Source organism: Sus scrofa, chromosome 1 (genome assembly GCF_054392235.1).
Source record: "Sus scrofa isolate SSC_HxYL_T2T_F1_AM1 chromosome 1, Sscrofa_HxYL_maternal_Yorkshire_Landrace_v2.0, whole genome shotgun sequence".
Classification (NCBI taxonomy): Eukaryota; Metazoa; Chordata; class Mammalia; order Artiodactyla; family Suidae; genus Sus; species Sus scrofa.
The window spans coordinates 285,018,851-285,035,357 of NC_139383.1; the positions used below are offsets into that span (position 1 = coordinate 285,018,851).

Genomic DNA, 16,507 nt, shown 5'->3' on the forward strand with positions numbered 1-16,507 from the left:
TCATTGGGAGTTCCCGTCGTGGCGCAGCGGAAACGAATCCGACTGGGAACCATGAGGTTGAAGGTTCAATCCCTGGCCTCGCTCAGTGGGTTAAGGATCTGGAGTTGCTGTGAGCTCTGGTGTAGGTCGCAGACATGGCTCAGATCCTGCATTGCTGTGACTGTGGTGTAGGCTGGCAACTGTAGCTCCGATTTGACCCCTAGTCTGGGAACCTCTACATGCTGCTAGTGCGGGGCCCTAAAAAGCAAAAAAACAAAACAAAACAAAACAAAACTTGTCAAATAATGGAAAGATATCCCATGAAATGAAGATATCTCACCCTGGGATTGAGAGCTGCTTCCCTCCTGGAGCCCGATTGAGTGGCTAAGTTTCCAATGCCCTGTGGGAAGCCAGGCCACGCCCGGGCCTTCTCCCTGATGAATTAATTATTCCTGACCCTCACGCTAACACTGGAAGGGAAGTATTCTTAGTGCCACTTGACAGAGAGGACACCAGGTCGCAGGGGCCTAAACCCCCAGCGCAGCCCCAGAACACACATCACAGACAAGGAACCGCAGCCCTAACGCCTGCCAGGAACCCCTCAAGGTCAGCCCGTCCCCAGGGTGGCCTTCTCCCAACAAAGGATTTCTTCTCTACGGCTGTTAGGAGTCGACCACGAGATTCTCAAAGCCACAGCCTTCCAGGCTTCCAGAGGTGTAAATTCACTTCTCCAGAGTTTTACACTTTCAGAGACGCGGGAGAGGAGAGAGGCCACAGTTTATCCTGAGTACACACACCCATGCACAGAGCAGCAGCAGGCAGGGCAAAGCCCACCCCCGCATTCGGGATCCCAGCTGCAGGAAGCGGGGTCCGCCCTAACCTTTGTCCTTTAGGCGGAGCTGTTTGGAGCGGCCTCTGCCCCTCAGAGGAACTTGTACGTGAGGACTGGTGCCAGTTAAGAAGTCAAACAGTGCTCCTCAAGGGCCACGGAGCCTACTTGAGTTTGTTGTCACCAGTATAGCGGCCTGAAGTGGGGGCCACACCAGCCGCGGCAGACCAACAGCGGCTCCATCCAGCTCAGCTGCTCCAGGCGCTGCCCAGGGACACCCCCGCCCCCAGAGCTCCATATTTGTCAGGCTACCCTGGGCGTGCAGAGGAAAAACAGCATTCTCCCTTGCCAGTGAGCACATGCTCATTTATTTACTCCCTAGGCAACCCGAGAAGGGGCTGGACAGCAGTTTGTGACTATCCTACAGGAAGTGCTTGCTGGGGAAGATCGGAGAGAGCACAGGACGAGGGTCACCTATCAAGCCCCCTCCCTGCCCCAGCACCTCAGAGAACCAGGGGCGTCAGACCCCACAGGGCAGTGCGCCCGGCGCCCTCGGCCCCTGCCACCCTCTCACTCGTTCCGCGCACATTCACACGCCAAGATGTGCCCAGTGCTGGCGTCAGAAAGAGGAGCGGGACTCAGCTCCTCCCCGCAAGGCTCCCTCACCTTGTGGGGAGCGGGGAAATCCTCAGCCCTGACACGGAGGAGCCCCGGGATGGAGCCGCGCCTGGAGAAGGCGGGGCCCTTCGGGCAGCAGCGACGGGCCGGGGTCCCTGATGGAACCCAGCCGGCTCCTCAGGGCAGGGACGAGGCCTGAGCCTACAGGCTTTGGACATTTCACACGGGAACCGACGGAAAACCTCAGAGTCAGCAAACAGGTGCTAGTTTGGAAAATGCTTCAGAAATCTCTGAAGGACACAGAGGGATCTGAAAATGACCACTTCTCCAAAGACACGCTTCTGGCTTCCCAAGCACAAGGGTGGGGTGGGGGTGGGGGGGCACAGAGGAGAGGCCGCCTTTATTCTCACCCCGCTGGAGGCAGTGCATCTTCTCTGGAACAGACGGAGCAAAGGGTCTACTTGGCTGCTCTTCGATGAGCGTCTCTTGGCAGACCCTGCCCCTCTGCTGCTCTCGAATATGTCCGCGGCCAGGGGTCTGTTCTCACAAGACATCTTTTGCGTCAGTCCACACGCATGTGAGGGAGACGAACCCCACTCTACGCTGCACACTCAGAATCAGCCTCGCCAGGGTAAGCACCAGGGTGGTCCTGGCTGCCTGCTTCAGAGGCCCCCTCCCCACCAGGGGCCGAGTGAGTGGTGGGGCTCCCAGCATCCTCTGCGTCTTCCACACAGGAGGCCAGGGCCCTGGGAACTGAGCACCCGGCGGCAGGCTCAGGCCTCCTGAACAAAGCCAGTCATGGCTGGAAAAGTATTAACCAGCCTCCCCATCATTTCTCTTCCTCATGGGACACCTTCGGCATAGAAAGTAAAAACGCAAGGGGGGCCAGACTGTAAGGCAGCCCATTCCAGTGCTGCGGACACCCACCTCCCTCTGCTCATGCATCACGTCCAGCCACAGATGGTCTAACTGCCCACTGGGGGCTTCGAGGAGCCTTGAAAATCCAAAGTCACCCTGGTTTAGTCAAAACCAACACTGCATTAGCTTCGAGCCCGAAATCCACTCCGACCCATTTCCAATGAGAGGCCTGGGTCCCCCAAGGACAAGGCGGCATATTAGGGGCTGACGGGCCGCGGGAAGCTGACGGCAGCAGCCCAGCCATGGCCGGGGCCACTGGCGCGCAGCGAGGGCCCGTGCCGCCCAGGCGCTCTTCGGGGCTGTCTCGGGGAAGCCTCACAGGGGCCTGCAGGGCAGGAAAGCTGAGGCCAAGGAGCGCGGACAGATGCTGCCTTTGAACCCGGCGCCGCTTCCCACGCCAGCCACGCAGGCTCCTGACTTGGCAGAGGGAGAAGGGGGCAAGGACCCCAGAGACGGCGCGGGTGAATCAGGCTCAGGGGAAGGGGGGCACGCTTGTCCCGCCAGCCAGCCAGCCTCCGGGAGCAGGGCCCCAGCGCGCCCGCCACCCGCCCGCCCCGCCCCCGGCTTCCGATTCCGACGGCGGCATGGCTTAGCGGGGGCCCCGCTTCCTCTTTTTTAAGCTGTGGCCTGGCGAATATGCTGCTTATTAGATTTGTTCACAACTTTGATCACCAGGGAAGCAAGTTGCCACAAGAGCAGAAGAAAAGACTTTCGGGCCAGAACTGCTTGTAAAAGTGAATCACACCCTTCTGGAAAAGTCCAGGACTGATACGGCTCACCCACAGCAGCCGTGCACCGGACTTGCTGGCTGCGCCTGGGCTAAAGCCCTCCTTGGTGATGTCTCAGGCACGGCCTCTGGGCCGCAGGGAGGGCCCCAGTTATACACGGGCTCTCTCACCTGAGCAGGTGGGAGCGTGACGGGACCAAGGCACTGTTTTTAAACCCCAGGCTGCGAAGGACACACATTTCAGTGATTGCTGGGGTTGCGGACACTTGGCTCTGAAGCCTTGGAAGGGGATTTTCCGAAGTCAAAGAGGACTCCCGGTTCTCATGGAATTAATACCTTTTCAGTCTGTGATAAATAGCAATACGTATTTTTAAAAGATAGTTCTTCAGGGGCAGCCAGTCCCTTTCCTGGATTTTGACTCGGCCACATAGCATTCCCCTAGCTCTGTCCAAACTCTCTCTCTTGTTTGGAACTTTCCAAAACCCAGCCCACCCCAGTGAGGGCCTTTAGGAGAAATCCAGTGGCTCATTCTCCCTCGTTCTCTCTCAGCAGCCGTATCCTGCACGTCTCCCAGAGCTGAAGTCCCTTTAAAAGGACCAGATTTTGGCACAGGAGCGGCCTCCTGCCGAGTGTCTGAGGGCCTGCGCCTCGGCAGGTCTGGAGGAAGAACACGGGAGGAGAAGGCAGAGGCTGAGCCTCTCAGAGTCAGCTGTTTGCAATCAGAATTCACTTTCCCACTGAAACAAGGTCAAAAACCAAGTTTAGGCCCTGGCCATGGGGCAGGTGGCTCCTTCCACAGGGTAGATGCTGGGCATTTGGTACCAGAGTGTCTGTGGTTGAACTGGAATGTAGACCCTTGCCCTCAAGCGGCTTACGCGCTAACAAGGAAGTAAAGGCATACATACACCCAGGGCTCCCACACACAGCAGAGAGAGACGGGCGCTGAAGAAATGAAGGGTTAATCCTTGAGCGATCCATGAGGCAGCCCTAGAGAAGTAAGCCAGGCAGACACCGCAGTATCCAGCTGTGAAAAATGCAAGGGGAAGTGGGATGACCTGGGCAAGAAAAGGCATCCCTGAGACAGAGTCAAGCAAGCCTTGGCTACACAGGCGTGCAGGTGTGTGGCCCATGCCTCTTCCAGCATCTACTGCAAGTCACAGCCCACTAGCAGGTCCCCAATTCAACGGCGTGGATTAAAATACGAAACATCAGAGGGCACTGCAGGTAATAAGGCTAAATATTTCACAAAACTTATTTCAGTTACTGCCAACTTGAGACGCTGAAGCCCTTCTTCCTGGGGAGCGTGGGGTGGAGAAACCCTCTCAGGACAGAGGTGCTGCCGTAGGTCAGGGGTCCTACGGGGGCAATGAGGACCAAAAATCTAGTCTTTACTTGAAGTCACCAGAACACTGGGTGAGCTTCACCTGGGTCTGAAACTACGACTCAAGCACAGGTGCAGTGCCAACAAGTGAGTCATTTCTAAGGATGTGTTCTCTTCCGACCACACAACACTGTAAGGAATGTCTTTGCATTGTGATCTAATGCAAAGTGTATCAAAAATCTAAAAGTTTTGAATGTCTCTTTCACCTTTTAATCCATCAAGTTGATTCTATGACCAAATAGTGTCTTAAGCCCTCCCCCAGCGGCCAGCAAGGGGGAGGGGAGGGGCTGTGGCGGACGGCAGCATTCCCCAGGCCTGGAGCTGGTCAGAACACGGGTTCTACACCCAGCCCGGACTGCAACATTTGGCTGAACCAGGTCTCTTCAAATACCAGGCTCGGAGTGGGAGTGCGCCCATACAGAAAGCAGGCCCTGCCATGTGCAGAGTTCTCGTGACAACGTGCTTCACCCGGAACTGGTGGACCCGAGGGATCAGTCACTGCTTTTCCTTCCGCTTAATGCTGTACTGACTCCTATTTGGCTGTAATATTTGTTTAGCATCTACTTTGTGCTGGAAAAAAGATGTGAGGTTTGCCCCCAAGTAACTGCTCTGGCTGAGACAGTGACTCTTTGGAAGACTGAGAGCTGGGCCAGTGGCGGGGCAAGGGCCTCAAGGAGCAAAAGCAAGACGACGCCACACTCGCCTGCAAAAGCCAGAAGGCAGCAAACCTGGACAAAATGCACAGAAGCTGAAAGGTCTCGGGGGTCCACAATGAGAGCGGGACGGGAGGCCACCACACTGCGTGGCTTCTGAGGCTGGAGGTCGGTCCTGCTCCACACTGATCCCAACCCAGGAGTGAACCGTGCCCTTGGGGGAAAACAAAGTATCTTTAAAGCCTCTGAAGCACCCTTAGCGCTCGAGCACATTCTAGGATGAAAACCACACTTTACATTAAGACGGAAAACCTTTTACTTCCTGGAGGGGAAAACGAAATCTACTGGGAAGGAAAGGCAACCTGCCTGGGCCCAGCCTCCCCAAGCCCAGGGCCCCCCAGATGTGGGACAGCAAGCCGGATGTTCCCACCGCCCCACCGTCTGTGTGGGGGCTTGGAGGAACGGGGGGGAGCAGAACGAAGTCTGGTGGGATTCAACCAAAAGTTTCCCAGAGCCACCCAGTGGCCACGGAGAAAAACATGTCACTTCACTCCTTCCAGGAAGCGAAGGCCCACACGTACGCGTCGTGACTTAAATCTCTGAAAAGACGGTTTTTGTCCTGGAACTGGTGGCTGCCAGGCAGTGCCCTCGGGGCTAAGGGCACCTTAGTCCGAAGAATACACAGCTTCCAAACGCTTGTGGATTTGTTGACAAGTGCATGGAAACCAGTGGACTGACTCTGCCAAGGGGTCTGCACTCTGCAGAGAGCCCGACACATCTTTTTAAGGCCACCTTTTCACATGCTTTTGGTTTCAACTTTCTTTACAAAGTGAAACACCACCACAGAGTAGGGATCGAAATAGATTTAGTTTCTTTATAATAATATTTTTGCATTCTTTGTGGTAGAGGTTGAGTCGCGTTTTCAAATGTTTCATCCAAACAAAAATATCAGCCCCAAAGCCCGGTTAAGGTCCTCCCGTGCGAGGCTCCCGCTTCGTCTTCAACCTGCATTTCTGAGGCGATGGACCAAAACCCAGCACGGCGAGGCCAGCTCTTCTGTGCAATCCCCCGGCTCCGTGGTCGGCTTCCCGCTGAAAGAAGTCAGCCTCCGGCAGCGCAGACAGACACGGCAGCTCGGCGCTGTTCGGCCGGCCGGGGCCAGCTTCCCGGGGCATGAGAGCCCCCACTGGGCCTCTCCCAGGTACAGAGAAATCTAGAGCTCCACCCGAGGTTCCGGAAAACTCCCCTCCTCCTGACTGGCCCTTCCTAGGGCTGTAGCCGTGGCCCCGATGTGACTCTGCGGGCCTGGCCGAGGCATGAGCTCGGAGAGGTGCGCACCGTTTGACGGCACCCGGGCTGGTGAAGGTCTGTGCCCGAGGACACTGCCCCACCCGCCCCGCAAGGCCCCTCGCTGAGGAGAGGCCCCTCTAAGCAAAGGCCACCCTGAGCGGCCGCCTGCCAAGGGAGGGCCTCGGTCACAGCCCCTCCTTCCCAGAGGAAAAGGAAGCGCCGAGGAGGATGGCTGTGAGGCTGGCCCGGCACACGGCCCTGCCCAGGCCCTGAGCACCCGGAGCCCGGGATGCAGGCAGCAGGGAGTCAGACAGACATGGCACCAGCGCCTGAAGGAAACAGGCAAGAAACACCTGCCGCCACCAGGGTGACGGCTGCTACAAAAACGGGGCCAAAGCCTCCTTACCAAACCAGGGGAGGGTGGCAGGTGTCTGAACCTTGGCCTGGGTCTCCCCAGAGGCAGACAGAGGTGAGAATCAGGTGCGAGGAGTCTCTGCGGGAGGTGCAGAGAATGCAGGCAGGGAGAAGGGGAGTAAGCGGGGGAAGTGCCGGGCCATGAGAAGGTGGGCTCTAAAGCCCTCCTCCACGGCGGGCGGCCCTGCAGCCCACAAGGAAACCGCCTCAAACGAAGCCCGAAAGCTGCACTTCAGCGGACTGGATTTTTCCCTCCTTTCTGGTGGGGCTGGGGTGTGGACTGGCAGAGGGCAGGGCCTGTCTGGAAGGCTAGGGTCAGCAGGGTCCAAGGGCATCAGGAGACTGACCGGAGGGCAGCATGGTGGCCAGGCCGGGGGTGGGCCCTGCTGGACGGAGAGCTCGAAGCCCAAGGGTGCTGGGAAGCACACCTGACAGCCCGAGAGGTAGCGCAGGGTCCCTGCTGTGGGAGATCTAACTACCGTCCCCTTCAGGGTGAGAAGCCAGCCACTTGAAACCATCTTCCTTCCAACAAAGAGATGCCTTATTCATGTACCCGGGTCTTGCTGCTTAGACAACGTGAATTCCCCCAACTCCGTCATAAAGCAAACTGCCGCCAGGCAAAATCCAAGTCTGCAGCCCGGCTGTCCTGTCCTCCCACTGGCAGAGAGGCGGTGGGGAGAGAAGACAGGAAGTTGAGGCCAGTGTTAGTCCTGCACGGCCTATAACCCAATCTACCCTGCATCACCTTCTCCTTAAAACAACCCGTAATTTATTGAGCACTTACCATGCCAGAAATTTCTAACAACCATTTTATAGATGAAGAAACTAAGGCTCAGAGAAAATTAACGAGGCCCAGCGTCACGGGGTGACTGGGGAAATTGCCTGAACTCAGACTCTGCTCATTCCGCTGCACAGTGACTCAATCATGACAGGAAAGTGTCTCCTCAGGCGTCACCAGGGACCGCGCCTTCTCGAGTGGGAAGGCGCGGGGAAGGTGGTGCCCGGGTGATGGAAAATGAAAGAGGAAAGTGTGTGCAGGCAACGCCCACAGGACCCTCTTTCTGCCCAAACGGAACAGCTTCTGCTCCAAGCCTGGCTGCCCACGGGGGACCGGTGTCGTCTCAGCCCGAGGAGAGAGGTTCGCCAGTCAGAGCCCCGGAACTCCGAGGTCCGTCGAGGGTGCTCCTCCAGCCCAACCTCGGTACGGCTGACTTTCCATCCAGGCAGCATCCCATCCACAGATGACCAAGCCCAAGGCTGTGCGAACATCTCCCACGGTCAAGGGGCCTCAGGGACACCAGGCAACGACAGGAGGACCTCGACGGGCGGTGGTGGATCTATATTGCCTGGTCGCACATGGGCACTTGCTACGGGGCACTCTTGCAGGACTAACGGAAAAATATCTTCTGTCCTCTTGTTCTGTCCCAAGGCGGTCAGTTACCTGGGACTCGCTCCCAAGAAGGAAGCTGGGGAACGCAGTCACCACAGCAGTTGGTCAATTTAGAGACATCAGAACCCATTTCTCTCTCCTGGAAGTCAGAGAGTGGGAGGAAAGGTCTGGCTTTTACCGTCAGTTCTGCCACTGATTCGTCTGTCAACGAGGCAAAGCCCAACGTCTCCAAGCCTCTCGTCTCAGCTGGAAAACAAGGGCCATGAGCCCAGGCCAGGTGGTCTTGAATCAGCAGCAGCCTCACCAAAGACTGCTGGTCTGAAGTCCAATCTCCGGGGCCCGGGGCACAGCCACTGAACCGGAGCCTCCGGGAGAGGGCCCAGCAACCTGCCTCTGCCAGCCCTCCAGGTGAGCCCGATCCACCCCAAGGCCCAGAACCACTGGCCCGGCTGATCTCTCTTGATCTTAGAAGACCACCTACTTGACCCTTGCCCTGCCGGCCAAGCTGCTGACTCCTTTGTCCAACAAATATTTACAAAGTGCCTACTGTATGCTAGGCACTGGGCAGACCTAGGGGACAAGCCCGAGTGCACTCTGTGGCAGGCAGCCGGGGAGCCCACTCTAACGACAGTGGCTGTGCACATGGCTCACTCCCAGTTGTGTGCTGGACAAGCAGCACCATGGTATTTTCCAGCAACTTCCCTCTTGGCCACGATCTTCCTCCAAAACTTACCGCATTCTTAAAAATAAGGTGTTCTACGTACAAGCAGAGATGCAAGCTGCCAGTAAATCAAACGTTACTGTATGGCTTGGCTACTGATCAAAGCACTAGCTTATGCAGGTCCAATTAAAGTGTAGAAGATCTACGGGCATTTCTCTAGGAGACACAGAAAAGAGTCACACAGACAACATTTCTTTCCTCCTAAAACGAATTCAGTGACTCACAGTGCTCCCAAGTCTTGTTATTCTAGGCACAAAATAAACACCAAGTGGCATTTTTAGCAGTCCATTTTGCTTCAGGAGGTATACACAGGAAATGCAAAAGCAAAAACAAAAGCTAAAATGCTCTACCCTAAGAGGAAAAACGCAACTCACCGACCATAACCTTAAGAACAGAACTAAAATTAGCTTCCTCCCTTACGCCCAAGGGCCCTGCGACGAGCGTGGGCCAAGAGTTTTCCCTCCTCTCCCGCAGTCCCGGGGACCCGGAGGGCCAGTGGGGGCAGGCCAGTGGCCCACGGCCGGAAGGCACACGGCCCAGCTGCTGCAGAGCTGGCCTCACACACGCGCTGCACAAGAGAACCGTGGCCTGCATCCACCCCGCACAGTCCCGCCGGGGCAGAAGGCAACTCTCCTCAACTGAAATGACTACATGGGATGTGACCCTCTGGACTCAAGCAGAAATCAGAGTTCTCGCCCAGAGCACAGGTCGACAAGCTCTTATCTACATTAGTTAATTAACACAGCAGCCTCACAGCTGCTTCTACTCTGAAGCAGGAACAAAGCAACTCTTCCCCTAGGTAGGTATTTATTTGGGCAACATGAAACACGTAGCAAATAAGGCAGTTTCAAAGAGAACATAATCAAAAGCTCGGAACACCATATTTGCCGGGACTGAGCCACAGTCATCTGGTTCTTAAATTTCCTAGTAGCAAAGGTAAAAAGGCAAAAAATGGGTTAATTTTGGATCATCCAAAGAAAACAGGTACACGCAACGAAGAGGGAAACTCTTCCTGGTACAACATTCTAGAAAGACTCTCAGGGAGGATGTAAGGTAACACCGCGGACGGCATCTTCAGTCTTGGTCTACGAGGTCGACAGCAGCCTTCATACAACCACTTAATATCTGCTACCTCCTGAAAAACCAATGGCCCAATCACTTTCTATCAGGGAAGACAGTTCTTAGGAATGTAAGCTACTTCTTTCGCCCAGTGTATTGTCTTCAAGAGCCTCTGGCTTCATAGAGAAACAACCCTTAAAGAATCTAATGGAAATACAGTCCTTCCTCACCTACTTTTTGGCAGAAATGAGGCATCAGCTGCTTCAACATCGAGTTCTGAGATGTAAACTCAGTGTGGCTAAGGTTAAAGTACTGAGAACTAAGGCCTGGCGCACGCCGCATCCACAGGACCCTCAGCCTTCCTGCTACCAGCAGGGACCTCAGTGCAGAAGCAACCCCAATCCAGTGGTGCACCTGCAGGCCGGCCCCCCGCCCCGCAAGGGGAGGGTGATGGGCGGGGTGGGGGGTGGGGGGAGCCCCAGGTGCCCACTTCCTGCTCTGAGAATCGCTCTTCAAAGAGCCACACCGTCAGACAGGCGGCCAAGACTACACAGGGCGGCTGGAGGTTTGGTTTTACCACTGGCCCCAGCTTTTTATGAGTCAAATGGGTAAGGTCTAGAAGGGCGGCAGCAAGACGCAAAGGACAGCAGGCCTAAGGCGGATCGAAAAGTTGGAATCCTTCAGGCTGGAGCAGGGCACTGAGCAAGAACGGCATCGGCAGCACAGCCCCCGAGGGCCGGGGGCAGGGGCTCCACAGGAGCTCAAGTGAAGAAGTCAGGGAGTTCCCTTCGTGGCTCAGCGGTTAACAAACCCGACTAGTATTCAGGAGGACTCCGGTTCGATCCCTGGCCTTGCTCAGTGGGTTAAGGATCTGGTGTTGCCGTGAGCTGCGGTGTAGATCGCAGATGAAGCTCAGATCCCGCATTGCTGCGGCTGTGGTGTAGGCCGGTGGCTGTAGCTCCGATTCGACCCCTAGCCCGGGAACCTCCATATGCCACGGGTGCGGCCCTAAAAAGAAAAAGAAAAAAAAAGTCAGGCCCAAACTCCTCCCTGACAAGACGGAGGGGGGGGGGGCGGGGGGCAGGCGGCTTACGAAGGACGGATGCCAACACCTTCAGGCTGACTCCAGGGAGGACACGCACGACGAGGACAGGCCCGTCCTCCACGCGGCCCTCAGCGAAAGAACACGAGGCTAACTGGGATGAAGCGTCCACCCCGTCCGCCGTGCCCACCACGGGCAGGGCGCCTCTCAGCAGGGTCTTGCCAGAAACACCCTGTCAGGACCCCAGAAACGACCTCGGGAGCCACTTCTGGGTCTGCCGGGTGAGAGGAGAAAGGGACTAAAGATCAGAGGTGTCCGGGGGCGGCGGAACCAGAGGAAGAGCCTCTCCTCTCGGGCTGAGGTCTGCGGTCCCCGGGCAGGGACGGGGCTGCGCCCCAGCCTGGCTCTGGGCTCTGAACACACGTGCCCATGAACTTCACGAGGACACTCCCTGAACATCCCCGTTAGCCGAAGGAGACAACAGCACACCACGGCACACGGCTGGTGGAAGGAATAAACGGGAGAAGCAAGCTTTTTCCACAAGCCCTTCAGACAGGGGTCCCACCACTGCTAGCCTGACTTCTGCGTAGAGAAAAACAGCAAACGCCGCGTGGCATTTTCAGCAGTCCGCTTTGCTTCAGGAGGCATTACACACAGGAAGTGCAAAAACAAAAACAAAAGCAAAATGCTCTAGCCTAAGAGGGAAGACCTTCTCGATTTAACATTTAGAAAGCAGGGGGCGAAAACTACACAAACACATTTATTTGACACATATGCAAACTTGTGCCGAACCATTTGGGAATAGGGGTCACGCATCTTGGCGGTTTCCTCAGACACTCCAGGGAGCAGCTGCTGGGAACGAGGAGAGTCTACATGGCCGCGGAGTGGCTGGCGACCAGCTTCAGAAGATTTAACGCTGATACGAGACCCTCATCCAAGTCACCAGTCACATTCCAGTTCTGTCAGTCAACCCAAAAACGTAACGGCACCTTTTTGAGGAAGAAGAAAACCTACTGCAGATGCCCGGGGTTAGCCCGGATTTTAATTTATGTTCAGTATGAACCAACAAAATCGGGTGCAAACTCCTTATGCTTTGTGGTGGTTTTCTACCACTGGGCAACCAGAAATATGCACATTTATTACTATGCAGCTTCTGCTGGTCAGGGTCAGGCACAGCTCAGCTGAGGCTTCTGCCAGGGCAGCAATCAGGGGTTGGCAGGGCTGAGGTCTCACCTGAAGGCCTGACCAGGAAAGGGTCTGCGTCCGAGCCCCCACAGGCAGCTGGCAGAATTAATGTCCCCACAGCTGTAAGATTAAGGGCCCTGGTTTCTTGCTGATGGTGGGCTGAGGCCACCCTCAGCTCCTCAACACCCAGCCTCTTCTCCAAAGCCTGCAAGGGAGAAGGCCTCTGTGGTGTCTGCTAGCAAGGCAGTCTTCTGTAACAGAACATAATCAGGGGAGACATCCCATCACCTCTGCCATATTCTTTCAGTTAGACGTGAGTCACAGGTCCGTCCACACCTCAGGATTACGCAAAAGTGTGAACGAACCCCAGGAGGTAACAATCGTGGAGCCGCTTGAAAGTCTATCACACGCTTATAGCTCCTAAACAATTATAAAATCAAATTTATAATTCAATGCAAATAAAACAAAAACATGTAGGTTAGCAATACGGGTTGAACACATGGACACTGGCGGCTATACCATGCCCAGTGTGGAGAGCTGCACGACAGCGTTCTGGGTGCAGGGTGCTGAACTATGTCCAAAGGATGATTCATTCTCACCACTTCTCTCCACTAAAATCACAACGACTTCATGGTAGCTTTGCAGGTAAGAGAAAGGCATCATCTACACTCTTCTGTCTACTCGTTCTTTGCTCAGCAACCCATCACAATTGAAGCACGAGGAGCAGAGGTTGGGCTCCATTAGCCTCGGATGAATTCAATTTGTACACCTGAAAAACAGAGGCGCTCTCATCGTGGCTCAGTGGAAACGAATCTGACTGGCCATTCATGAGGACGAAGGCTTGATCCCTGGCCTCGCTCAGTGGGTTAAGGATCTGGCGTTGCTGTGGCTGTGGTGTAGGCCGGTGGCTACAGCGCCGATTCAACCCCTGGCCTGGGAACCTCCATATGCTGCAGGCGCACCCCTAAAAAGACAGACAGACAGACAGAGAGAAAGAAAGAAAAACAGAAATGAGGAGGGAGGAAGGGACAAGGAAAAGGATAAATATTTTGGGCAAACCCCTGTCCACGTCTGTCAACGAGCACAGGACCCGGGTGAAAGCAAGACAGGAGGCGCGATGCCACTTCGTCAGCCCCTTCGAGCCTCCGTGGTGTAAGTCTCGCCTCCCAAACAGGACTCTGGTGTTTAAAGAGAACAATTTTCTTTTTACCGTGTGACGCCTAAATAAGAAACCAATTCCTACATTTGCTCCAAAGCAGGGGTCAGCAAACCTTTTCTTTAAAGGGCAGGAGAGGACATGTTTTCGGCTTTGTGGGGCTTGCAGTCTGTCAAACCCCTCAACTCGGCCGCTGTAAAGGGAAGGTGGAAATGAGCAGGCGTGGCTGTGTTCCAACGACACTCCTTACAAACCCGGGGAGCCAAGTGGGTTTGCACCGCCCTGATCTAAAGGGACGGCGTTCTGTCGCAAGGCTGAAAGGATGGCTGACGTGGTTGGTCTCCAACAGGCACTTTCAAGGGCAACTTGGCTCTGCGCAACTGCTGCTTTAAGTACTTTTATTCAGACCAACCCCTCTATCTGCACAAAATGCCACGCCGCTGCTGTGTAACTGGGCCTGACACACAGAGCTGTCAAATCTGTCCTGGGATCAACGTAAAGTCACCACCCAGACCGTCCACACACGGTACGCTTGGCTCCTGCTGTTTAAATGACTGCTGTTTCTCAATGACCTTCTGTGACCTCCTAGCAGACCAGGTGACAGTTAGAGACTCTGCCCGAAGCTCCCCCCTCGTTCTGCAGGGTCCTCGGCCAGCCCTCTCTCCACCAGGCATCGGGAGGCAAGGCTGTGCCAGTCTTGCTTGTGGCTGCACTCCCAGTGCCCAGCCCAGTGCTGGCCACACGGAAACGTCCTCAGGTAACAAACGTGGAATGAAGGGAAAGCTTAGGTCCCATCGCGGGCTTTCTCAGCCCCGGACCCGTCTCACTCAGAGCACCTGAAGGCAATCCCACACTTGTACTACCGTCATTCAGTCAGACTGCGAACGGGGTGTGAATGGCGTATGATCGGGGGGGGGATATAAAATAAACGGCGCAGTTCAACGGTTGAGGTTCAAAATCATACAAAGACAATAAAATGACCCATAGTATCAGTTACGGTAAATCAATAACTGGCTTAACAACACTGGAAAATTTGAGAAGGCAAGCCTGAACGAAGGCTCCAATTAATAACCCATTATTTCTGAGGGGCCAGCGGAGTCACTGGCAGTGGGAATTCTCCTCACCCTCCCACAAAGCTGTTCTCAACTACGTTCCCTTTAGAATTCATTTTTTTTTTTTTAATGTCTCAAGAGCCAGGTGGTCCTCAGCTTTTTCTGAATTGGAAGAAGCAAAGGAGACACACAAAAGACTTTATTTCGGCAACCACCTTCCTATTCAGCACTCACAGCCTGCCCAGACCCTGGGCTGGTGCGACGGAGGATTAAATGTCGTCGGCGAACACTCAGTGCCAAGGAGGAGACCCGGTCTTCTCTCCCTCTGTGCCACCCATCCGGGATTCTCCACCCCATGCCTGTCAAGAAGTCGGTTTTCATATAAACAGGAGAGTAACCAGGCAGTCTTCATACTCCATCATCATGGTGCCAACCGCGGGATGCCAACACCCTTCTGGCTGCTCCTATAAGGGTCAGCCACCCACGTGAACACACTTCCACTAAATCATGTGGGTCTCTCATGGATGGAGGCTTCCTGGGACCTCCTCATGGAAAACTTTCTCATTAGGAGCCCAACTGCCCATGAAGAGACATAAAGATGAGCCACAGCCGAGGCTCCTACCCCTTCTGAAGGCCAGGACATGTGCGGGTATCTCCCTGGGCAGCGCGACCCTGAGGAGATGGCACTGGAGTTGCCATGCCAGGCAAAAGGGAGCCTTTCAAGACACCTTGGAGCACTGTCCCTCTAAGGCACTCCCTTTAAAAGCCCCCAAATCCCCTAAGAACTTCGGGGACAACTCAGTCAATTATTCTGAGTCTGCAAACACCTGCAACCAACAGTGGCTTATAAGAACAGAAAAAGCCCTAAAAGAACCACAATTCACGTTTATATGTAAACCAAACAAACAACAATGGGTTTTCTCTTGTGCTTCTTATTTCAGAGGAAGATGGCCACTCATTAACATGGGCCAAAACCCTGCACGGCATCTGTGGCCTGCTTCACACCCTCTTAATCTCCACATGCCTCCTCTTCCTGTCCATTTACCTTCCAACTACCCAGGGACTGAGTCCCATGGCCACCACCCTCATCCAGGCAGCCGTCCCACCCCTCAGCCTCTGAGTCCATTCTTGCCGCTTCCGGTGCATTCTCCCACTGAAGTCAGGTAATCCTCAAAGCACGAACCTCATCTCCTCTCTCCATCTCTTTCGCAAATACACATAGATACCCCTTAAAACACCTAATGGCTCTCAGCTTGTCCATGCTCTTAAGCTCAAGGCACATGGCATCTCTCACTGAGTGGCCCTCACCACCCCACACTTCGTCCTCAGGGCACGGTGTTTCCAGGTGTAGACTGTGCTGGGTCCCTGCCCTGCCCAAAGGCCCACCTCCTTTCAATTGGCTAACTCTGACTTAACCCTTCAGACCTCAGCTCTGAGCTTCCCACGGTATTTGTCAGTCTGTAATTAGTATTTACCTTTGGACTATTTTGGTTTCTGCCTTTTTTCTTTTTCTTTTTTTTTTTTTTAACACTAAGGAGGCGAGAATGAAGTCTAAGACCCTAAGGCACTCATTGGATGAATAGACTATGCATTGAGAATGACTCTAGCTATGAACCATCCTGGAAGATCTGGGAAAGCAGTTACTCAAATAAGTCTGTGTTCTGTGGTTCAGACTAAGAATTCAGGTTTGGGGAGTTCCCATCGTGGCTCTGTGTTTAGCGAATCCGACTAGGAATCATGAGGTTGCAGGTTCGATACCTGGCCTTGCTTGGTGGGTTAAGGATCTGGCATTGCCGTGAGTTATGGTGTAGGTCGAAGACACGGCTCGGATCCGGCATTGCTATGACTGTGGTGTAGGCCGGCAGCTGCAGCTCTGATTTGCCCCCTAGCCTGGGAACCTCCATATGCTGCGGGTGCGGCCCTAAAAATACAAAAAAAAAAAAAAAAAAAAAAAAAGAATTCAGGTTTGGAAAGATTTGTGCCCCACAGTAATCTCACATAGCAGGTGGTAAGATATTTGTTGATGGAAAATGAACCAAGAAATCAATCAACGAACTACCCATCTAATGCTTTCATTCCTTTCACTACACTGG

At 54.6% G+C, this 16,507-nt stretch overlaps 1 protein-coding gene across 8 annotated transcripts in view; it reads right to left on the reverse strand.

The window, feature by feature from the left end:
• The window catches only part of RAPGEF1 (Rap guanine nucleotide exchange factor 1), a 129,793-nt gene that overhangs the window by 77,248 nt on the left and 36,038 nt on the right, over nucleotides 1-16,507 (reverse strand). The window lies entirely within an intron of this gene.